The sequence below is a fragment of the Megascapheus bottae genome, chromosome 11, assembly GCF_031878675.1.
Source record: "Megascapheus bottae isolate mThoBot1 chromosome 11, mThoBot2.hap1, whole genome shotgun sequence".
Classification (NCBI taxonomy): Eukaryota; Metazoa; Chordata; class Mammalia; order Rodentia; family Geomyidae; genus Megascapheus; species Megascapheus bottae.
In genome coordinates, this window is record NC_143519.1 from 32,455,729 (window position 1) to 32,481,029 (window position 25,301).

The 25,301-nt window shown below is 34.4% G+C and overlaps 1 long non-coding RNA gene across 4 annotated transcripts in view; it reads right to left on the reverse strand.

Annotated features, from left to right (window-relative positions):
- LOC150056880 (uncharacterized) overlaps nucleotides 1-24,969 on the reverse strand; it is a 474,030-nt gene extending 449,061 nt beyond the window's left edge. For all 4 annotated transcript variants that reach the window (XR_016537005.1, XR_016537004.1, XR_016537003.1 and 1 more), the window contains exon 1: nucleotides 24,939-24,969. This is a non-coding gene — a long non-coding RNA (uncharacterized LOC150056880). The remainder of the gene's footprint in view (nucleotides 1-24,938) is intronic.
- Between the last annotated feature and the right edge of the window lie 332 nt (nucleotides 24,970-25,301).

Sequence of the window (25,301 nt, forward strand, 5' to 3'; positions counted from 1 at the left end):
TTACATGATATTTGCCAGATAGAAGGTGCATTAATTCACATACATTGATACCCTTTCACATGTCTTGGTACCCATTACCCTCCCCCCCACCCCCCCACCCATCTTGGTTTTTCCCCCCTTCCCTATCAAATTTCAAATAACCAAATACAAATAAATTCAATATATCAGATAACAAAATGAGATACTGTAACAATATGACATAACCAAGGGACAGCAAAGGAGATGAGAGACAACATAGTACATTAAGGACAACAATCATTCGTTATATGGCTTTTATTTCAACATCCTGGAGATCCTTTCAATTAGCTTCATACTGTATGGCCTTATGTGTCAACATTTTGCTCTGTTGCAGATCTCTGCAGGTAGAGCCCAAGGTTTCTACTGATTATGACGAATGAGGGAAACCATTGAGCCTAAGTTCTTTTGAGTCTGGCTTACTTCACTTAATATGAATTTTTCTAAGTCTTTCCATTTCCTAACAAAAGGGTGATGTCATTCTTTCTGACAGCAGCACAGAATTCCACTGTGTACAAATACCACAACTTCTTGATCCACTCATCAACTGAGGGACATCTAGGTTGATTCCATATCTTTGCTATGGTGAATAGTGCTGCAAAGAACATTGTTGTGCTAGTGGATTTAGTATGCCCTTGTTTCTGGATGGTAGGGTAAATGCCAAGTACAGGAATTCCTGGGTCATAGGGGAGTTCTATGTTTAGCCTTTTGAGGCACTGCCACACTGCTTTCCATAGTGGTTGAACAAGTTTGCACTCCCACCAACAGTGTAGTAGTGATCTCTCCTGGCCACATCCCCTCCAGCATCTGTTATTATTCATTTTCCTGATCCTGGCCATTCTAACTGGAGTGAGGTGGAATCTTAGAGTTGTTTTGATTTGCATTTCTTTTATGACCAGAGATGTTGAGCATTTCTTCATGTGTCTATAGGCCATTTTTGTTTCTTCTTCAGAGAAGACTCTCTTTAAGTCTATGGCCCATTTTTTAATGGGATGGTTGTTACTTTGGAGATTAGTTTTGGAGTGATTCAATTTTTTGAGTTGTTGATATATTTTAGATATGAGGCCTTTGTCGGTTGTATGGTTGGTGAAGATCTTCTCCCACTCTGTAGGCTTCCTAATTAATTTACTAGCTATGTCCTTTGCCATACAAAAGCCCCACAGTTTATTGCAGTCCCACTTATCCAGCCTTTCTCTGATTTGTTGTGATTCTTGGTCCTTATTAAGAAAGTTTCGACCTGTGCCAAGGAGGCCTAGTGTATCTACTATTCCTTCCAGTAAAGTTTTCAGTGTGTCAGCTTTTACCTCTAGGTCTTTGATCCATTTGGAATTTATTCCAGTACAGGGTGACAAAGAAGGATCCAACTTTAGTTTTCTGCAGGTGCTTAACCAGTTCTGCCAGCACCACTTGTTGAAGAGGCTGTCTTTCTTCCATTCTATTTTTTTGGCTCCCTTGTCAAAGATTAGGTGGCCATAGGTCTGTGGTTTAATATCTGGGTCCTCAGTTCTATTCCATTGGTCTTCAGGCCTGTTCTTGTGCCAGTACCAAGCTGTTTTGATAATTATTGCTCTGTAATAGAGTCTAAAGTTTGGTATTGAAATTCCTCCTGCACTGTTCTTTCTGTGAAGAAGTGTTCTTGCTATACAGTGTCTTTTATTATTCCATATGAAATTTTGAATTGCCTCTTCTATTTCTTTAAAGAATGACATTGGGATATTCATGGGTATTGTGTTGAATTTGTAGATAGCCCTTGGCAAGGTTGTCATTTTCACGATTTGGTTCTTCCAATCCGAGCATGGGAGGTTTTTCCATTTCCTCAGTTCTGCTTTAATTTCCTTTTTCAGGATTTTAAAGTTTTCATCAAGAAGGTCCTTTACATTCTTAGTTAGGGTAATTCCTAGGTGCTTTATTTTCTTTGAGGCTATTGCAAAAGGAGTTGCTTTCCTGATTGTTGCCTCATTCCTCTCACTGTTGGCGTAAAGGAAGGCAGTTGAGTTTTGAGGGTTAATATTATACCCTGCTACCCTTCCAAAGTTTTGAATCAGCTGAAGGAGCTTGGGAGTAGAGTCTATAGGATTCTTTAAATACAGAATCATGTCATCTGCAAAGAGGGAAAGTTTTATTTCCTCTTTCCCTACTTGGATCCCCTTTATGCTTGCTTCTTGCCTTATTGCACTGGCTAGGAATTCTAGTACTATGTTAAAGAGTAGTGGAGAGAGTGGGCATCTGAGGAAATGGAAAAACCTCCCATGCTCCTGGATTGGAAGAACCAAATCGTGAAAATGACAATCTTGCCAAGGGATATCTACAAATTCAACGCAATACCCATCAATATCCCAATGTCATTCTTTAAAGAAATAGAAGAGGCAATTCAAAATTTCATATGGAATAATAAAAGACACTGTATAGCGAAAACACTTCTTCACAGAAAGAACAGCGCAGGAGGAATTTCAATACCAAACTTTAGACTCTATTACAGAGCAATAATTATCAAAACAGCTTGGTACTGGCACAAGAACAGGCCTGAAGACCAATGGAATAGAACTGAGGACCCAGATATTAAACCACAGACCTATGGCCACCTAATCTTTGACAAGGGAGCCAAAAAAATAGAATGGAAGAAAGACAGCCTCTTCAACAAGTGGTGCTGGCAGAACTGGTTAAGCACCTGCAGAAAATTAAAGTTGGATCCTTCTTTGTCACCCTGTACTGGAATAAATTCCAAATGGATCAAAGACCTAGAGGTAAAAGCCGACACTCTGAAAACTTTACAAGAAGGAATAGGAGATACACTAGGCCTCCTTGGCACAGGTCAAAACTTTCTTAACAAGGACCAACAATCACAGCAAATAAGAGAAAGGCTGGATAAGTGGGACTGCATTAAACTGCAGAGCTTTTGTATGGCAAAGGACATACTTACTAAACTAATTAGGAAGCCTACAGAGTGGGAGAAAATCTTCACCAACCATACAACAAAGGGCCTCATATCTAAAATATATCAACAGCTCAAAAGGTAGATTCAATCCAAAACTAATCTCCAAAGTAACAACCATCCCATTAAAAGATGGGTCAAAGACTTAAAGAGAGTCTTCTCTGAAGAAGAAACAAAAATATCCTATAGACACATGAAGAAATGCTCAACATCTCTGGTCATAAAAGAAATGCAAATCAAACAACTCTTAGATTCTACTTCACTCTAGTTAGAATGGATCAAGAAAACGTATAACGACAGATGCTGGAGAGGATGTATCACTACTGCACTGTTGGTGGGAGTGCAAACTCGTTCAACCACTATGGAAAGCAGTATGGCAGTTCCTCAAAAGGCAAACATAGAACTCCCCTATGACCCAGGAATTCCTGTACTTGGCATTTACCCAATCATCCAGAAACAAGGACATACTAAGTCCACCAGCACAACAATGTTCATTGCAGCACTATTTACCATAGCAAAGATATGGAACCAACCTAGATGTCCCTCAGTTGATGAATGGATCCACAAGATGTGGTATTTGTACACAATGGAATTCTATGCTGCTGTCAGAAAAAATGACATCGCCCCATTTGTTAGGAAATGGAAAGACTTAGAAAAAATCATATTAAGAGAAGTAAGCCAGACTCCAAAGAAGTTAGGTTCAATGGTTTCCCTCATTTGTCATAATCAGTAGAAACCTTGGGATCTCGTAGCAGAGATTTGCAATAGAGCAAAACCTTGATCCAAAGGCCATATAGTAGGACGCTGAATGAAAGGATCTCTATGATATAGAAACATAAGCTCTATAATGAATGATTGTGTTCTTAAGGTACTATGTTATCTCTCATCTCTTTGGATGTCCCTTGGTTTTCTCATATTGCTACAGTATATCACTTTGTTACCTGATATATCGGATGTATTTGTATTTGGTTATTTGAAATTGGATAGGGAAGGGGGAAAAAGAAGATGGGGGTGCAGGGGAGGGAAATGGGGACTAAGACATTCAAAGGTTGTCAATGTATGTGAATTAATGCACCATCTATCTGGCAAATATCATGTAACCCTTCTATTAATTACAATAAAAATATATGAAAAAAAAAGCTCAAGGACAATATCCAGGGCCTAAGTTCAAGTCACAGGACATGGAGATAATTTTTTTAAAGTTCTAAATAATGTGTTGGAAATGGTTTTTCTAGCTATTACTTTTTGACTTGCATTTGGCAGCCTTTGTATCTTCATACAAACCTTTCTCCATATTTACTTCTTGTCTCAATTTTTTATAAAGATGATATTCATATTGCATTACAATTTACATGGATAATTTAAATTGATTAATTTTTTGATGACACTATCTTCAACTATGTTTACATTCTATGGTTCTATTGGGGCTGACACTTCAATACAATAAATTTAGGGATAACACAAATTATCCCATGATAATACTTTCATCAGCTAGAAAAAAATCTCCATGATATTATCACTGGAATAGCTACTTTTAAATTCGGGATGTGTTGTTAAAAATCATAAAAAATCTTCGTCAGGATTTTGGCCTAGTGGTAGAGTGCTTGCCTAGCATGCATGAAAATCTGCTTTGAGTCCTTGGTCCACATACATAGAAAAAACTTGAAGTGGTGCTGTGGCTCAAGTGGTGAAGCTCTAACCTTGAGGAAAGCCCAAGGACAATCAGTGTTCAGGTCCTGAGTTCAAGCCCCAGGACTGGCAAAATAAAATCATGAGAAATCATACTTACTAGGTAAACTTCTTAACAGAAATAGATTTTCCTAATACCCTTCTTTTGTTCTTATGTGTCACTTTAGAAATTGCTTTTCTCTGTATAGGAATCTTCACAAAAATTAAAGGAAAATTAGTAATATATTTTAGAAATTATAGTGCATGTATACACATACATAAATATATGAATTTATTACTATTGGACACATGGGAGAAATAACCATAGGATAGACATAGACTCCAAATTTGAGAGTCACAAAATAATTTCAAAGTGCATGTGACATGTCATAACTATTTTAAGATTTAAATCTAGCACTACAATATTTTTTTGACATTACAAGTACTGGTTGTGAAGAGAACATGAGCTTTGATTGCTCTTTGCAGGCAACTGCCATTGCTGTCAGATTTTCTGCCTGTAACTGAGAGCTGTTGCATGAAGCACTAGAACATTTTCAAAGGAACCATGAAAACTCTCATCACCAGGAACAACTGACTTTTACAATACAGTAGGTTATATTTATAAAGGAATTCTTCCCCAAATAAAATGTCGTATTTTACAAGTAAGATTCTAAAGCTATAAATAAGTTAGTCTTTAACATACATATATGTAAAATTTTACCAGTGGAAAGTATACAGCTAATATTATTGCAGAGAGATAAATTTATCAATTCATCACCAGGTTTCTAATTGGGGGGAGACATTTTCATCAAATCTCATTAATTTGAAGTGACTAGTAGAACATATTATGGAAATAAAATGCAAATATTCAGGAAGAGTAAGTTTGATATTTAAATTAATATAGGAAGTGTTCTCTAGATATGTGATAAAATCTATTACCTTTGGGTGCTTCGTCACACTGCAGTCACAACAAATTCATCACTCAAACATCATCATTCAACAGGAAAAGGAATCTAAATCATCAATTACAGGAATGATGTGGCTTTTACAGTGCATCTGGAATATTCAACAAAAAAGATTATTAAATTAATTGGAAACTAAAACAAGAAAAGTATATTACCAGGATTTTCAACTTAAATATTAGTGTAACTAAGGGAAAAACAAAAAGGAGTTAATATCAGTGACCCTACTTTCTTTTAAACATTATTATTGGCAGTTGTACCAAGGGAATTAAATGTATATGTCATTTTTATGAGTACTGTGCTTCTTGTTCAGTTTCACCATTTCCTTCATTCTCTCCTTTATTCTGCACCCAATTTTGGTCCTAATATACACTGAAAATAATAAAAATTAAATTAATTTAAGGATGACTATTTTCTTGTCTAGGTGATTAACAGATACATTTATTGTCATTTAGCCTATTACATTGACAAGGTTAAGAATATATGGGTTGACTTTTAGTATTTTCTCTTTGTAAATTATGAGAAATAAAATTTTGAAAAATGTATTTGAATATTTTCCATGAATATGATTTAATATTTGTAACTATACAAACTCTTTGAGTGTCTGTGAATGCATTATGATATAATGGAGTTAAGTTATTATTTGTACATATCCAATTTACAGGTATTTTATAATTCCTTAAAATAGAAATCATTTTATCTACAATTTATCCTTTACTTTTTGCTATTTATATTCAAGGATGATTTAAATAATGAACTGTGAAAATAATAAATAAGATAAAATGATGGTAAATTAGGCATTTCATTTTCCTTGTTATAATTTATTTACATTAGGCGGATTATGAACACTGAGGTGAAGTCTCTAAGTTGAATTGTAAAAGTAAACAAGTTGTTGAAGTAAATTTTTGCATAAAAGTTAAACTGCTAAATTTTGATATTAAGTATCTTTTGTCAGGTCATGCCTATAATGCTACCGAAATGGTAGGCTGGTATTAAGGGATCTCAATTTAAGCCCAAGCAGCAGAAAATTTTGAGATTCCACTTGTCCGATTTGGCCATTAGTTACAATTTCACTATATATATTTATATATATGTATATATATATATACTTAATTGTATATTTATGTAGTATGATTTTGTCCTGGATATAGAGCAGTGCAATTTTTAAATGATTCACAAAATATAAGAGGAATTGTATTAGCCTAGTAGAAACGTAAAAATGTCTTTAAAAGGGGCAGTGAGTTTGATCTTAAATGTAAGAAAAATAGGATTAATAGATTTAGAATAGTTGATACACATACAATTAGAATAAATAATGCTATTGTCCTAGATTACTCAAGGAATTCACACATAAATAAAGAAGAAAGAAGAGGAAAGGGATATACATTGTATGTTATAAGTTTGTACAGAAAAGAAATTGTAAGAATTAAATTACATTGATACAGGTAGAAATAGAAAACAGAACGATAACTAGGTTCTATGAAAGAGCTGAAGTAAAGCAACCATTTTTCTATGTGTATTGAATGACACTCAAAATATGTCTGAAACTTACATACTAAAGGAGTTAGACAAGTTTAATAAAGCATTAAATATAGGGGTGGAAGCAATTTTGGGTACAATGAAGAATTTCATTTTATGTAAGTTGTCGTATCTTTAAAATGGAGTGAGGGAAAGAGGACTTACTATATTCCAAATTGTTCTGTGCTTGTCTTTTTCTTTCAGTGCTGATACCTGTAAATTGTCTCTAATCAGGTGGTTCTACAGACTTGACAGGAAGCAAATGATCAAAAAAGACTCAGAAAAATGGAAGTGTGAAGTTTGTGGGGAGATATTTTATAAATCCTACTATTCAGGAAATTATTTGCCAAACTGCTAAATGTAGTATTCTCAGATCAAAAGTGCATTTTTCAGTTCTAATAAGGAAATTTTAGTGGGACACTTCCTACTGGTATTTTTTTCTTACTGAAATGGATTTTTATTTAATGAATAAGTCACTTTTTTATGTTCTGTCCTACATTTCAATTTAAAACTTTATTTTAAATGTCATCATGCTTCACTGCTTTTAATTCTATGAATTTAACACAAGTGCAAAATCTAAAGGACTATTTTTCCTGAGTAAAATATGACAATAAAATTAATAGTCCAGATTTTTGAAATGCTCTGAAAATCAGCACCTTTTTTTTATTTATTCAGACTGTGTTTTGGGTCTTGAGTATCCATATAGGGACTCTGATAAATGTTATGTCTCCAGGTTGGTACATCTAGATTAAGTAGCTGTGGAATTTTTAGGAGGCAGGGTTTCATGTGAGCTCTTTAGGTCATTGTAGATGTAAAATTGAAGTGGAATTTGCTCTTCAACACAGCCACATGTGCTGCTTCATTCTAGTCCCTAAGTGAAAAATATCATCCAAAGGAGAACCATTATGTTCAGTGGGTATCATAGAGCCTATTTATACAGGTGTATGGACATATATTGGTTTGTATTGGACAATCAATGATTAGTGATTTTGGAGAGAAAAGAGTCTAGGAACATTTCAAACTTGTTTGCAATTATAAATCATCCCAAAATATTGAACAAAGAAGGATAAATACATTGAATTTTCAGATGATTTTACTAATGCTTTCCAATTTTAAGAACAATCTTTCAAATCTACCATATTCAATTAGTTTTACTATTTTGGTTTATTGTCAAAGTGATTCAGATTCAGAATTTTTCTGTGACTTGGTGTATGCTAACTGTATGAACAAATGATAAAATGCAATGCTAGTGAATTAATTCACAGAAATGCATAACCATATGAGATACTTTCATTATCTAAAAATTTCCTATGATTAACCTTTCAATTTTAAAAATTAGAAAAGTAGTTTTAGCAGAGATACGGTTTTCAAAGAAGTGGGAAGCAAATGAAATGTTCCGGAAACAGAAATATATGAAGCAAAGCGTTTACAAATCTATCACCTCGTCGATGATGCTGGTATGTTATTTTCAGGTTCAAAATTGTATGATATGAGACTATAAAGAGGTATTTTCTTCAAGTTGAGTTTTAGGTTTTGGAATTGCTGATTTTCTGCTCATTTGCAGAATTTCCATACTGGTTTCAAGGATTCACACATCTCAGAGAATGTGAAACCCTCAATAGCTTCACACAACCCACAGGCTGTTCATTTATACCAGAAATAAGTGGCAGGCACTGATAAACTCAATCTGAGGAATAAATAATTTTTTGGCACATACTCAGCTCCTTTAAGAAGATATTTGACCATAATTATCATGCCTTCCTAAGAATTGTTTCTTATTTGAATGCTTACAATCAATTATTAATATTAACCACCAAGAACATGGAAGAAAAATGTGTGCATTTATATATAAATGTGTTTATGTATATGTATGTATATATACGTATATGAAACTTCTTTCTGGTGAAAGAAAAGTAAGGATTAAGGTAAATTTCAAAGAAATATATCATTTCTCTATTTCATGTGGTCTCATTACATTTATGTTTGTAACTGAATCTAAGGAAAGATAATTATATCCATGATTTTATTTAAAATAATATAAATAATGTATCATGGATTTTACCCTTCATTAATTACACTTCCCTGTCTGTGTCTTTATCCGAGGATAGATTCTTGATAGGCTTAATGCTGTAATTTGTCACTAACTACTGGAATCATGGTGAAATTTTGCCCACACATTTATAAAGGAAGGATATATTTTTACTTTCAGTATTGCCCAACTTCACAGGTCTTGTTCTTTCTGAACTATGAAGCTGTTTTAGAATTACAAAGGATCCTGCAAATTCAATAGCAGTAAGTTCTTCCTAATAAGCGCTACATGTTTTGTCAGAAGCTAATTGACCTCACTGAAAAGAGAGTTAGAATTTACAAATTCACAAATTTGAGCAATATACAAGGATAATAACATGGTTTATTAATTCCAGAAATACTTCAAAAAACTTTAGCATATTTTCAGCTAAAATATTGCTTATATTTTTGTTTCCACAAAAATACAGATTTTTCTTGAATGAGAGTGTTATAGTAACCTTAAATAGGAAATACAGTTAAGATCTAATATAATAATTGTTTCTTTATACATGCCTCTATGTGAATATGTTTATATGCATAATAGGTAATATCTGTGAAAATGTTTGCTGTTTGGAATATCTAAAATATAAGTCAAAAAATCATACAAAGAATAAATCTGCAAAATTCAAAATGTATTCATTGTTGGTGCCAATTGCATTAATATAATTTGCATTATCAAATAGCATAATCTATTCTTTACATATAATTTAATTGCAGAAATTTAAAAAGTTATGTATATTATTGGTTTATTTACAGAACTGAAATTCCAATCGCTTTTAGATATATCAGCATTTCCAGCATTACCACAGAATAATGTTTTATATGGTTATTTAAATTTCAGTATAAATTACCCTATATTGTAGGGAGACCTTTTTCCAACAGTTCTTATAGTCCAAATAATTTTTGTATTCTGGTATTAGATTCCATGTAGTGTTTGAAATAACCTGAGTCTGAGCTTGAGTGCTGTCCCTGAGCTCTTCAGCTCAAGGCTACCACCCTACCCCTGAGCAAACAGCCCCATTTCCTGTTTTGTAGTAAATAATTGGAAATAAGTATCTCATGTTTTTTGGTGCCTGTCTTTGAACCGTGATCCTCAGATCTCAGGCTCCTGGGAATTGCTATATTTTTTGAAGGTCATTTTACCAATTTAACTATGATAGCAAAAGTCAATAATGAATTTTTTTTCACTTCATTCTAGGAAGAAAAATGCTGCTTAAGAAAGTGCACAAAATGATACATAAACTGCCACAAAATAACTTTTCAAAGTGCATCTATAAGTGCATCCTAAAAATGTAATTTTCAAAACAATTGTTCATGAACTAGTTTAACTTTTATCATTAAGACAATCCAACTACAGCAAAGCACCTATGTTTCTTTATTTCTTTTTATCATTAACAAAGATATCAACAATAATACTGATTATCTCAGGGTTTTATTTTAAAATTTCTGGCCATAGTTTCCAAAAAAATACACTTTGAAATATATATACCTCCTAATCTTTAACACAAAAATTAAAACAAATCATGGGTTATAATATAGCATAAATATATCCCCCCCACACACAATCCAATTCAGTATGCCATATTCTGTTTGTAGTGTTCTTACTTGCAGATTTCCAAAAAATATCAGTTTGCTTTTGAATTGATGCTTTTTGTTAAAGATGAATTTGATTTTAAATACAAAATATTAATTTATGCAATTAGCTATATAATGTCCCAAACTGACTGTTTAAGTGTTAGTTTTCATGAGCAAGAATACACATAATTCCATTTACAGTCCAGTAAAATTGTTTCTATATGTTATTGAAGGAAAGATGTAAATATTTCTTTTCTCGTTTTATAGTATATTTTCAAAGAATCTAGTTTAATCATTTCAACAGTCATGTCCGTGGCTTCCCTTTATCTAAAGCTCCGCTATTTTGGGTCTACACAACAAAATCATTGTTGGAAATCAACTTTACAACTTGGGAGGCTGGTAGTGGGGTGGAAGGAAAGTGGAGAAAAATGTGGGGTGGGGTAACAATGATTTGGAACTACCTATGTTAATGGAACCCATCTATATATGTCACCTTTACAAGTAAAAATGAATAAAAGAAAGAAATTCAACTTAGGTAACATGTTGGAATACTTCTTCATTCTAAAGAATCAAGCACTAATTAATACCTAATGGTCCCAACAAAAACTTTTCTTTCATCCAGGATTCTAAACCCTAAGACCAAAATTTCATCCTCTTTTTTACCAGCAAAGCAGTTCTACATATAATCCTTCTATTTTCCATAAAGACTCTGATCTAGGAACGATATTTTTTTTCCTTATAGAGATTTATAATTTTGGTATTTTCTTTTCTTTGAATTGAAATTCTCACTACTTATAGATGCTGAATGATGTCTTCATTATCATTGATTTTAACTAATAACCAAATAACATTAAGATAAATCATTTTATCTCTATTAAAAATAATACTAATTACTACAGAGTCGTAGGCAGATTGATTTGTTAAGAATATACTGCTAATCTGGGAGTTTGGCCTAGAAGTAGAGTGCTTGCCTAGCCTGCACAAAGATCCAGATTCGTTTCTCAGTACCACATACATAGAAAAAGCCAGAAGAGGGGCGGAGCTCAAGTGGTAGGGTTCTAGCCTTGAGAAAGCCCAAGGATAGTACCCAGGCCCTGAGCTCAAGCCCAGGATTGGCAAAATAATAATAATAATAATAATAATAATAATAATAATAATAATAATAATATACTGCTGAAGCTGGGTGTGGCGGCTCACGCCTTTCATCCTAGCTAATCCGGAGGCTGAGATCAAGGTTCAAAGTCAACGTAGGCACAAAAGAAACTGTGACTCTTATCTGCAATTAACCTCTAGAAAATGGGAAATGGGGCTTGGCTCAAGGGAGGGTGGTAGCCTTGAGCTGAAGAGCTCAGGGACAGTGCCTATGCCAAGTTCAAGCCCTGTGACCCACAAAAAAAAGAAGAAGAAGAAGAAGAAGAAGAAGAAGAAGAAGAAGAAGAAGAAGAAGAAGAAGAAGAAGAAGAAGAAGAAGAAGAAGAAGAAGAAGAAGAAGAAGAAGAAGAAGAAGAAAGAAAGAAAGAAAGGAAAAAGGAATAAGCTGCTGAGACACTGTTTTCTTTTTTCTTTTCAATTTTTTTTGCCGGTCCTGGGGCTTGAACTCAGGGCCTGAGCACTGATCTTGGGCTTTTCCCTCAAAGCTAGCACTCTACCACTTGAGCCACAGCACCACTTCTGGCTTTTCTATGTATGTGGTACCAAGGAATCAAACCCAGGTCTTCATGCATGCTAGGTAAGCACTCTATCACTAAGCCAAACTCCAAGCCCCTGCTGAGACACTTTTAAGATATGTGTTTTTATATTAAGCTTGGCTATTTCAAACAAACATATAAAGAGATTGAGAAATATTTCTGCAGCCTCAAAGGATGTCTGAAATGGTTTTGGGTCCAATGCCTCAATGTCAGACAAGGAGGATGGAATTTTAAGTATTATCAATCAAAATATCTTTATTTTCTTACATTGACATGGTCCCAAATCACATTTACAAATAAAGCCCTACTATTTCTTGAGTCAATACATTTCTAAGGGGAAACAATTTTTGGCTATTAGGCCTTAAAAGTGAATAATTAACATGTTAAGATACAGATTTACTTTAAGCTCAAAAATCTATAGAAATGCACTTAATAGAGTGTGCTTGCATTCTTTTCAAAATGGTTCTGACTGCTTGTAAAATGAAGAATTAAAAAATATTTATGCAGAATGTTTCTGAAGGTTAGAGAAAGATGATTCCTTATCCATATCTGATCCTCAATAGATATCAGTAGAGATCTTCCACTGGAGTTAAAAATATCCGACCTTCTGTTAAAAGCCTCTAAGAAATAAAATTAAGAATTACTTAACTGCATGAAACTAGAACAGGAGCGCCTAAAATCCTCTCCTACCAGATTTCTGGCACTTTGTCTTTCATTTTTTTCATGAGCCTGTGCAATCTGTGAGTCACTATTTACTGGAAGCTGTAAGAAGTTATTAAAATAATGTGCAACTCTATTTCAACTGAAGTAATGATATTTTGTATATTTCTGGCATCTGTGTAAAATACAGATTCTGTGTTGCTATCCATTTTCATTGTTGTATGGTTATCAGAAAACATGCTTAGTGATACTCGATCATAAAATCCTTTCAGATCCCTATGGCTTGTTTCCAATAGGTTTCTGTCTGCCATGAATTCACCACAGCAATCCACTTAGCAAATGTGCCCAGAAAGTCTAAACATAAACAATGCACAAATAGATACAGGCTATATTTACTAAAAAATAGATGAAATGCACAGTAAAAAGTAGAAAATGTGTATGTCTGAAATGCTATCTGTGATTATGAAAATGAACGAAGTCTAATGAAAAAACACATTAAGTGAAAGAAAGGCAAAAGAAATAAAAACTTTCCCATTTAAAGCTTTATACATGTAACATACAAATCTTTATATTCTTCGCATGCCATTGATCCTTCCCTGCCTTTTTTCTGACTTTTATGCAGCAGCACGTGACTGTGTCCCAGAGACAATGGGAAGTAGGAGGGTCATGCTTCAAAATCACTCCCTTGTGAGGAATAAGACCATTCCCAAGAAATAGGCAGTGGAAAACAGTTCAGACTCTAGCTCAATGAAGTAGTGCATTGAGTTCAAAACCCAGTCCATTTTATTTTATTTTTTTAAAGAACAAACACAGCAGGGCACTTGGGGCTCACTCCTGTCTTCCTGACTACTCATTTGGCTGAGATGTAAAGATTGTGTTTCCAAGCCAGCCGAAGCAGGAAACCCCTTTAGACTTTTATCTTCAATTAACCACCACAAAATCAGTAGTACTGTGCCTTAAAGTAGTATAAAGTGTTACCCTTGCTGGGAAAACTTTATCAACAGAGGCCAGGACCTGTGTTCAAACCCCAAGACTAATGAAAGAAAGAGAGAGAGAGAGAGAGAGAGAGAGAGAGAGAGAGAGAGAGAGAGAGAGAGAGAGAGAGAGAGAGAGAGAGAGACAGAGACAGAGACAGAGACAGACAGAGAGAGAGACAGAGAGACAGAGAGACAGAGACAGAGAGAGACAAACAGAGACACAGAGAGAGAGACAGAGACACTGAAATAGAGAAAGAGAACATTCAGTTTTATAGCTTGCCTATAATCTGAGCTACACAGTAGGCTTAGATCTGAGGATCACGTTCAAATCCAGCTGTGGCACTAAAGACCATGAGACTCGTATCTACACTTAACCACTAGAAAACCGAAGTGGCACTGTGGTTCAAGGGGTAGTAACCTTGAGCTGAAACTCAGGGACAATACCCAGGCCCAGGGTCCAAGCCCCACAACCCACAAAAGACAAAATAATAAAAACAAAAAAACCATAAACAGGCACAAATTAAGGGTGAAGAAAATATGTTTAATGAAATAATTGTAGGACACTCTCAAAACTTGATAGAATAACAAGTATAAAAAGTTTTTACAACACCCAAAAATAACCCAATAAAAACCTCTCAACATCACATGATTGATTAAATGTAATCATACAGATTGAATAAAGAATATTTAAAACTGAAATATAGAAATATGAAGTCAATGTAATTTCATGCTCATTAGAATAACAGATTTCTCAATAATAACCTAAACACCCAGAGAGAGAGAGTGATGCTGAGTGCATGCTGAAACTAAAAGATAACTATGCACGTGAACACACAGACCAAATGACTAGATAGAGAGATAGATACAGACACACAGATCGATGATAGATATATAGATAGACAGACAGACAGACAGACAGACAGACAGACAGACAGACAGACAGATAGACAGATAGAATGCTTTTGATTGTGGACACTTTGAGAGCGGCAAATAATAATAAAATTATTATTGTTAGAAAATGAACAACACTGAAAGACATCTGTAAATGTAAATGAAGAGTGTGTGATGAAACTCACTTAAAGGTGCATAAATGAGATTACGTGAACAGTTTGAGCAGACTCAAATACAGTATGCACATATGCATAGTATAATCATAAAGCCCCTTTCAAAAATAACAGGTTATGAACAGATCATTTTGCAATGTGTGTAAAAGTAGGAGGTGAGAGGACAAATGAAGAAAGTAGAGAGTGAAGGATTGAGAAGATGGTCAAAGAAATAGTTTTCCATATGAATATGCAATCAATGAAGCTTGTTGAGGTTGATTTGGAAAAAGGAGAGGGAGGAAGAGAGAGAGTGATATGATGAAATGGGTATGTCTAGTCAAGGTAATTGTATGCATACATAAACATGTCAAAATGAAACCCCCTTGGCACAACTAACTGATATTAATTAAAAAAAAACACATCTGGGGTCCAGGGAGACAATTCACAGCTGATCTCTAGTGCTTTCTCCTTATCAAACAACTTGAAGGGTACTCTCCAGTTCTTTCAAGTTTATCTTCCAAAAAATGTACTAACAGGTCTTACTAATACACTGTGGCTCTTCTTCTTCACAATACAAGACCTTGAACAATGGCTGATTTAGAAAAATAACAAGGAAACAGGAAGAAAATCCATCACTTGTAACTGTGAATAATATTAATGCTCTACATTCATTCTATTCAAAGAATTTACTATAGAAAACTTATGGTCCTTGTTTGTTCTTTTTGTTGATGCATTTGGCTTAGTGGAGTTTGGCTTAGTGGTAGAGTGCTTGCCCAACATGCATGAAGAGCTGGGTTAGATTTCTCAGTACCATATTCATAGAAAAGCCAGAAGTGGTGCTATGGCCAAAATGGTAGAGAACTTGCCTTGAAGAAACCCCAAGGACAATGACAATGATTAGGATCTGAGTTCAGTCCCCTGACAGACAAAAAAGAAAAAAGGAAGAAAAAAGAAAATTATAGTCCATTTTTGTTCTTTTTGTTGTTGCCTTTTTCAAAATCAGCATTTTTTAAAGCTTTTCTATTTTTACTGTTGGCTTCTAAATTACCTTTTAAAATATTTTTGTTTTTCTGAATAAATTGTATTTGAAGAGCACTGAACATTTATATAGTCTATATACACATAAAACACTTAGTGAAATACATAGTTATAAGTGACTAGAATAATATTAAGAAATGAGAGGAATTAATCTGCTGTAACAATTGAATGGGCATGTGTGAAATACCAGGGTGAACAATCAAAATACATTAAAAACTGAATAACAGAAACATAAAGGAAGTCTTGATATGCTAGCAAAGCTATGGAAGAGAGGAGAGTGAATAGAGTAAAAGAAAGTAAATGTGGTCCAAACATATGGACATGTGTGAAAATGAAACAATACAAACTAATGGGCTTGGCTGAGGAAGGTTGAGAGAGGAAATGAGTGGGATCACCTTGCATTGTTTGCATACATAGACATATCCAAATGAAATCCCTTTTTACAAGTAATTGGTACAAATAAAAACATAAAATAATGAATGTAGAGAGCCAGTAAAATTCTTATCTATTTACAGCAGTTTCTAATTATATAAACAGTTTGGCAAGTATCTTTTTAGTTCTTTAAAAGTTTGAAATAAAATTTCTATACATTGATTTACTGATGCTATATGTAGATATTCATCCAAAACAGCATAAATGATGATAGTTGAACACAGAGATAGATGAGAGAGAGAGAGAGAGAGAGAGAGAGAGAGAGAGACAGAGACAGAGACAGAGACAGAGAGAGACAGAGAGACACAGAGAGACACAGAGAGACAGAGAGACAGAGAGAAAAGGACAGACAGAAAAGAAACAGGCAGTAGACTGAAGTCTGTTGTGCCCTGCATCTAGCTTTATAACATCATAACTTGTGAGGAAACAGGCACATGATTATTCTATTAAGGTATTCAGGTTGGTCAACATTTTAACATTCAATTAATTATAAGTGATGAAATTTCTTAACAAACTTAGGTGACAACTTAGTGAATATATAAAAAAATGGCAAATAAGTGCTTTGACTATAAAATTAGCTAACATAAATATTTGGTTCATTGTATATTTCTCTAAGGACATAAAGAGACTATTCTAGGTATTGATGATATGTAAAAAGAAGGTAATGAAGATAAATTTGTATATGATGAAGATAAATTACACTTGAATATCTATGTAGAAGTGCCCAGTAATATTTAATAATAGCACTTCTGAGAGATTTAAATTTGTAGGTCAAATTTATATAGCGATATACACACATATGCATGCTAATGCACACAGGTGCACTTAGCTTAACATCATGAAAAATCAGCATAAAAACATATGTCTAATTGTAATTTGCAATTTAGTCAGAAACTAATCTTGATATTGAACAGCTAGTATATTGTCAATCTATCAAAATAGACAAAATTTCTGATCTATGTCGGTGGTTCTAAGAAGCCATTTATTATTACTATATTTATTACTCAATAAGGAGAAATTTTAACTTCAAGTAAGACTTGGTAGAAATTATAAGATCATTTATACTCTAAATAAGTGAATTTTTACATAATATTTGACCTGATTAAGAATAATTTAAAGGAACTTTGCATATTTATGAATTCAAATTTGTGTCATTTTATGCAAGAATCCTGATTTCATTTATTTCAAAATTCACTGTCTGCATCATACTGCCTGGATCTATTTTTCTAATAATAGTTCCAGTGCTGAGTTTTCAAAAATGAATCTATAAATTTGTATTTTTCATGGGAAAATGTCAATTTCATTTTACTTAATAAAGTCTGTTTTATTACAAGCACACTACAAATGCTGCTGTATTTTTTACAGTGCCTCAATGAATTCACATTTTACTTGAAATCCCTACAGACTTCAAATAAATATTCAATGAAGCCATTTTATCTACCTCTGGGCAAAAGTGCTCTGTAAAACAAAGGATTTCTTGTCAAATATTGATGTAAACCAAAAGCTCTAGTTGTTTTTACAGGACTCCAGGGAGTTCTACCTCAAACCCAACAGAAGAGATGAAAAATGCTGAATTCCACCTAACACAAGTGACCTAATATTCAAGAATAGCACTTTAAATTGACAAATAAGCACATATACACAAAGGCAGGATGTAAAGAACTTTGACCATAAACTATGGAGTGGAGGTGACCACTCCAAATTTCAAAAATAAAAACCTGGGGGCTGGGAGTTTGACCTAGCATGCACGAAGACCCGGGTTCGATTCCTCAGAACCACATACATAGAAAAAAAGCCATAAGCGGTGCTGAGGCTCAAGTGGTAGAGCTCTAGCCTTGAGAAAGTCCAAGGACAGTGTTCAGGCCCTGAGCTCAAGCCCAAGACTGGCACCAAAACAAAAACAAAAACAAAAACAAAAAACCTGGTCCCTTTACCCATTACTTTTGTCTTATGATCTAGTAATTAAGTCCTCTTGATTGTATTCTAAATTCCAAATAGAATTTTATAGATGATGTACAATAGCTACCTAAATTTACAATGTCAGGTATTTTTAACAGGTTTTCAGGTAAATAGAATATGGTACATCCAAGAAACAGAAGATTACCACTATTGAAAAGGAATTGTTAAATTGTAAAAAGATATGGAAAATATTAAATACATGTGATTTACATCTCTGAGGCCACTTTAAAAAGTCTAAAGCTATGACATGGGATTACCTAGAAAAGGTGATTACCTAGAGACAGTGATGTCCAGCCCTAAAGGAGGAAGGGGGAAAGGTTGAAATGTTGGGGAAGTGGATGGCAGTGAAAAGACTCCATGCCAATGTAGATAGCGTAAAAGAAGACACATTGAAAAACCGCCCAAACCACACAATGGATAAAAACTAAATTAAACATCAGGATTCTTGGTGAACATTATGCAGAAATGTACGCTCCTTTATTATACTAAATGCATAATAAATATATCTCTCGGGTTAGGTATGTAAAGCTAAATCTGCTCTAAAATATAAAGTCTTATTTAGTCAGAAACAAACAAAAATACTTCCTAATGTAAACGTTTTGAGGAATAGGACTTTACATATTTGATGATTTTGTGAAAGTAAACCACTCAGGATGAAATGTCTGTCTTTAGGGGAAAAGACACAGATACCAGGTGAAGGCACATGAAGGGCCTTAACACATGTTACAAATCAAGCCTTGACTAAATATTGAATCTTCCAGAACCTTAATTTAGGGCATCTCATTCTCTAGAACTGTTGGATAAGCCTAATTGTACATTAATTTCTAACAGCTTCACACTCAAACTATGAAGTAAAGACTGAAAATTGTAAAGTTGTTTAGATTTATAATCAACTTGGCTTGGCAAGAAATGTTAATACATGTAAGGAGAAAAGAGAACAATAAGGAAACAATTGTGGCCTCTCTGTGCCTTAACAGGTAGTTTTAAATGTACATAATAATTGCTGATATATACATACATATGTGTTTAACTCTTAATGATTGTTATTATATGTAGGAAATAATCAGAAGTTAATATCTGAACTCTTTATAGCAAAGGTATTAAAGTGGAAAATAAAAATTTTACTTAACTAGATCTATCCATTCTAGCATAAAATAATTATGTCATTTTTCAAATAGGATCTATTATATAAATGTAGAAATAGAAAGCATTCAGTTAAAATGACTAAAAAATTTAGTAACTAAAAAAATTTGATATCCCTCTAGAGCCTGGAAACACTTTGTGATCCCAGTAGAATTTGTAAGAACAGCTTTTACAACACTGCTGAATCAAAGGTAAAGGTGGATATTAAAAAGCTGTATTGCTGAAAGCCCTGAAAGAACAAATTACCTTTGAAATAGGAAATCCTTGACCAGCCAAATGGAATTTGTGTGTGTGTGTGTGTGTGTGTGTGTGTGTGTGTGTGTGTGTGTGTGTGTGTGTGCTTGTGGTCTTACAAGAGGGAAAAGAAAGGAAGAAAAGAAAAAATATTTCTCGGTAGAGAAATGCTTGATTAATCTTAAAAGACAATTTAATTGATGGTCATAGGTGGCCAGTAATTTGTTGGAGATAGTGATTTTAATAGAAAGGTATACCTATTTCACATTAATGATACCAGAAATGTATGAAATAATTGTCTCTGAGTCTGAGGTGTCTCAAGCAATACCTGTGAAATTGGAATTTTTATGCCGAAGAAAATGCAGTACATTATTCCTAAGGGTCATACTCTCTGTTTCGACTTGGCTGACTTGTTTTATGTGGTAGCTGCAGAAGTGCATGAAGAACAATATTTACCGAAGAACTGTCCTATTCTTTACTCTCCATAATATACAAAGCAGTAGGTAGGATCACCAACATAAATACACGAAGTATTATTTTTCTTAGATAATATCGGTGTTGAAGAATAAGAATTCACTAGTATTTTTCAGCTATATCACTTCCGTTTCTTATGTCTGTCCTGATAACAGGTCAAGGATTGACAAGGGGTGCAAATTCTCTTTCGATATAATAAATGAACTTTCATGTATTTAACTTAAAGGTTTTGTTTAGCCAGAATGACAACCAAATGCATGAACTAATTAATAGAATCAGAGCGGACACAAGGCTGTCCATTTTCACCAACCATATTCCAATCTATTCCTACATATTTGTGAGATTTTTACCACTAGGATTTATTTTTTTCCCAGTCTTGGGACTTGGATTCTGGACCTTGGGACTATCCCTGAGCTTGCATTGCTCAAGGCTAGCACTTTACCACTTGAACCACACAGGACCACTTCCAAATGTTTCTGTACTTAATTGCAAGTAAGAGTCTCAGGGACTTTTCTGCTTAGGCTGGCTTCAACAGTGATCCTCGGATCTCAGCCTCCGGAGTAGGCATCACTAGTCTTCTTTCTTTAAATATATTTATGGAATTTCTTAGCTGCATATGGAACACGAATTGTCTGTTTCATTGGTACAATCCTCATATTAATAGAAATGGATTCAAAATACTGAAGGATGACTAGAAACCAAACCAGATATGGGGTTCAATTTTGATTTTTTAAGTGTAAATTCCAGGCTCTACCTTTTGTACCTTTTAGAAATATGACTCAAAATTCTGTCACCCTCTATCTGTCTAGTTATTGATGTCCAGTTTGTTCTATCTCTGTTGGAAGAAAACTGAGTGCGATGTAATGTGACATCTTAGGTCATTTTGTATTTCTTTGGAAGGAAATTCCAGTTGAAACTGATTTTATTTTTCAGTATGCCATTGATATATTTTAAAAACTCATACTTCAACTAAGAAGAGAATACAATATTTGATGAATATAAAATGTCAAATAAAATATTTTCAGTGTCACAGAATTTATGAATATGCAGTATTTATATTATTATACATGAATATGTATCTATGAATAAACATATCCATGAAGACAGCACAAGAATCCTATTAAACATTAATTGTAAAGGGGGGACACATATGGGATAAAGTGGGGAACTTGCTATAATTATGAATTATGATAATGAAACTATCTTGTATAATTAACTTATATGAATAAAAATATCTTTAAAAATATATTTTCTTATTGTACTTTCTATCATATCCCAAAGCTATATGTTTTTCTGCATCTTCTATAATACAGAGACACTTTCTGTCATTTTTATGTGATCAGTTGTACATTTGCTCTTTTTAAAAAAAGATTTTTAGCTAGGCATGGTGGCTCATACCTGTAATCCCAACTGGTCAGGAGGCTGAGATCTGAGTATCAAGGTTCAAAGCCAACCAAGCCACAAAAGGACCTGAGACTCTTATCTCCAAATAACCTTTAGAAAATGGGAAGTGGGGCTTGGCTTTAGGATAGGGTGGTAACCTTAAGCTGAACAGCTCAAAGACAATGCCCAGGCCCAGGGGTAGCACAGTAGCCTTGAGCTGAAGAGCTCAGGGACAGCACCCAACCATGTTCAAGCCCCATGACACACCAAAAAAAAAAAAATATTTTCAGGATTTTTTTTTGTGGACCCTGAGGCTTAAACTGGACCTAGGCGCTGCCCTGAGCTCTTCAGTTCAAGGCTACTGCCCTACTCCTTGAGTCACAGCCCCAATTCCAGTTTTCTAGTAATTAATTAGAGATAACAGTGCCTGGGCTGGTTTGAATGGGGATCCTCAGATCTCAGCCTCTTGTGTAACTAGAATTACAGATGTGAGCCACCACACCAACTCAGAAAATGTTTTTTAACTTTTGAATCCATAATTGTATTTCATTAGTGGCATTCTTTTATAATTTCTAGACAAACACTTCTTAAAAAGAAGAGTGAGTAGACCTACAAATCAAATTCTCTTAGATTTCAAACGGCCTTCAAATCAGGAAATGTATACATTTATTGATAACTACTTATTCAAATTAGGAAAATTATGATAAGTAAAACATTTATTTTTACCCTTTCCAAATGAAGGCAATGTAAAAATAATATATAATGGGAACCATGAAAATATATCAGAAATATACTCAAAAGTGTCCTTTCAAGTTTCCTTCTGTCAAATAATTATTTCCTTTTGTATAATTATCTCTTGTGCATTTAGAACTGAATTATTAAATTTTGTTAGAATTTCGGCCAAAGTACTAAATTAGTACATGAATGGTATACTTATATTTCGGAAGCCTCGTTATTCTATTTTCAATCAATTATTATTCATACTGTGAATTTATACTTGATAAGACATTCAAGAGTTCACATTGCTATCCATTAATATCTATATTTTCTCTTCAGTTATACAACACGATAAATAGCTAATCCTTTATTTTCATTATCTTACTTCTACCAACATATGCACAAAATGCTTGTTGGCATTTTAGTTTTCAAGAATTGTTTTGATAGATGCCTCCTTCTTACTATACAGTATTCTACAAGTAATAGTTTGCACTGTAAAATTTTCTTTCATGCATATAAGGTACTTTGATTATAATTACCCTCTAGTATACATATTTACTCTCCCTTTTTCATACCACTTCTTCCCTAATAGTTCTGCTTCTACTTTTATGTATTATTAAAAATCATTTTACATTTAAAAAAAATTTAAACATTTTATATCCTAAGTTTAACTGATTTCACTTAACATCACATAGTATGTATAATCACGCAGTCTATCCTTTCATCTGTATGTGATTATAAAATACTTATATTCACTCTTCTCTCACTCTTTCTTGTTCTGTGTCCCCTTCCTCAGTCACCTTTTTACAAATATCCACATCATGTTTCCTCCCTAAATTCCACATGAAAGAGGAGACACAGGATATTTCTCTTGGTGACACTGGTTTGTTTCACAAGTGTGGGTGTATAGGTAACATTCCTGTAAGCTCACTTTCATTTTATACATGATCAGAAGATGTAATTATAACTCAATGGAAGATCAAATTTTTCTGAGTTATCGCTATACGAATTTGCATCATGGGCACAAGACTTCACATAACTACCAGCAGTTCATTAGTGTTTTTTTGCCCCATATTTCTTCTGATGTTTGTTCTTTTATTGTCTTGAAGATAATGTGTAGAACTGGATAGCATAAAGCCTTGGTGTAGTTTTGAATTGCATGGGTTTTTAAAATTGTTATTACAATTTTTTGCCAGTTATGGGGACTGAACTCAGGGCCTAAGCATTGTCCTGGGGTTTTTCTCAAGGCTAGTACTCTACCAATTGAGCCACAGCACCACTTACAGCTTTTTTTCATATATTTTTATTGTAATTAATAGAAGGGTTACATTATATTCACCACATAGAAGGTTTATTACTTCACAATCATTGATACCTTTCTCATGACTTGGTCCCCATTTCCCTCCCCTCACCCTCACCCCTCATTTTGTTCTTCCCCCTTCCCTATCCATTTCAAATAACCAAATAAGCATATATACAATATATCAGATAACAAGGTAAAATACTGCAACAATATGAGATAACCAAGGTACAGCAAAAGAGATGATAACATATTACACTAAGGACAACAATCACTCATTATATGGCTTTTGTTTCTATATCCTGGAGGTCCTTTCATTTAGCATCATACTATAAGGCCTTATATATCTAGGTTTTGCTCTATTGTAAATCTCTGCTAGGAGAGCCTAGGTTTCTACTGGTTATGAAAAATGAGGGAAACTATTGAGCCTATGTTCCTTTGAGTGTGGCTTACTTCACTTAAAATGATTTTTTTTCTAAGTCTTTCCATTACCTTACAAATGGGACAATGTTGTTCATTCTGACAGCAGCATAGAATTCTATTGTGTATAATTACCACATCTTGTTGATCCACCCATCAACTGAGGAGCATCTGGGCTGGTTCCATGTGTTTCCTCTGGTAACTAGTGCTATAATGAACATTGTTGTGTTAGTGGATTTAGTACGTCCTTTTTTCTGGAAGAGAGGGTAAATGCCAAGTAGAGGAATTCCTGGGTCATAGGGCTTTTGGGTATTGCTGGGTCATAGGAGAGCTCTATGTTTAGTTTTTTGAGGAACTGCCATACTGCTTTCCATAGTGGTTGAACGAGTTTGCACTCCCACCAACAGTGTAGTAGTGATCCCTCCTGGCCACATCCCCTCCAGCATCTGTTGTTATTAGTTTTCTTGATCCTGGCCATTCTAACTGGAGTGAGGTGGAATCTCAGAGTTGTTTTGATTTGCATTTCTTTTATGGCCAGAGATGTTGAACATCTCTTCATGTGTCTATAGGCCATTTTTGTTTCTTCTTCAGAGAAGACTCTCTTTAAGTCTTTGACCCATCTTTTAATGGGATGGTGTTGGGGCCTGACCTTCATCTCTGAGGCCTGATCATCATTCTGGCTCAGCGGCCATTAAAGGGCTTTGGCCAGGCATTCCTTGCGCTCCTTGCATACCTCTCTTAAGGCATCTCTGTGTAAGTGATTCAGCTGAGCTCCCTGCAGCAGCACAGGTCTCAGCACTTTCCTGCACTTGTTCCGCCCAGTATCTAAAAGTTTGCCCTGGACCCTTAGATAGCATGGTGGCCCTCTTCCTATTGGCTAGCTTCCCAGTTCCCACCTTCTCTTTCCCTCACAGTATATAACTAAGTGCCCCATGCAATAAGCGCGAGATCGGCTGCGTTTTCATGGCTGACACAGCTCCTGGCTCACTGTGGTTTCTTCCCTGGTAATTGGGGGAGGGCTGGGTCATTGATACTTATCATCTCTCTCGGCTCCAGGGGACTTCAGGCTGGCCCGGGTGTCCCTCCCCACACCCGT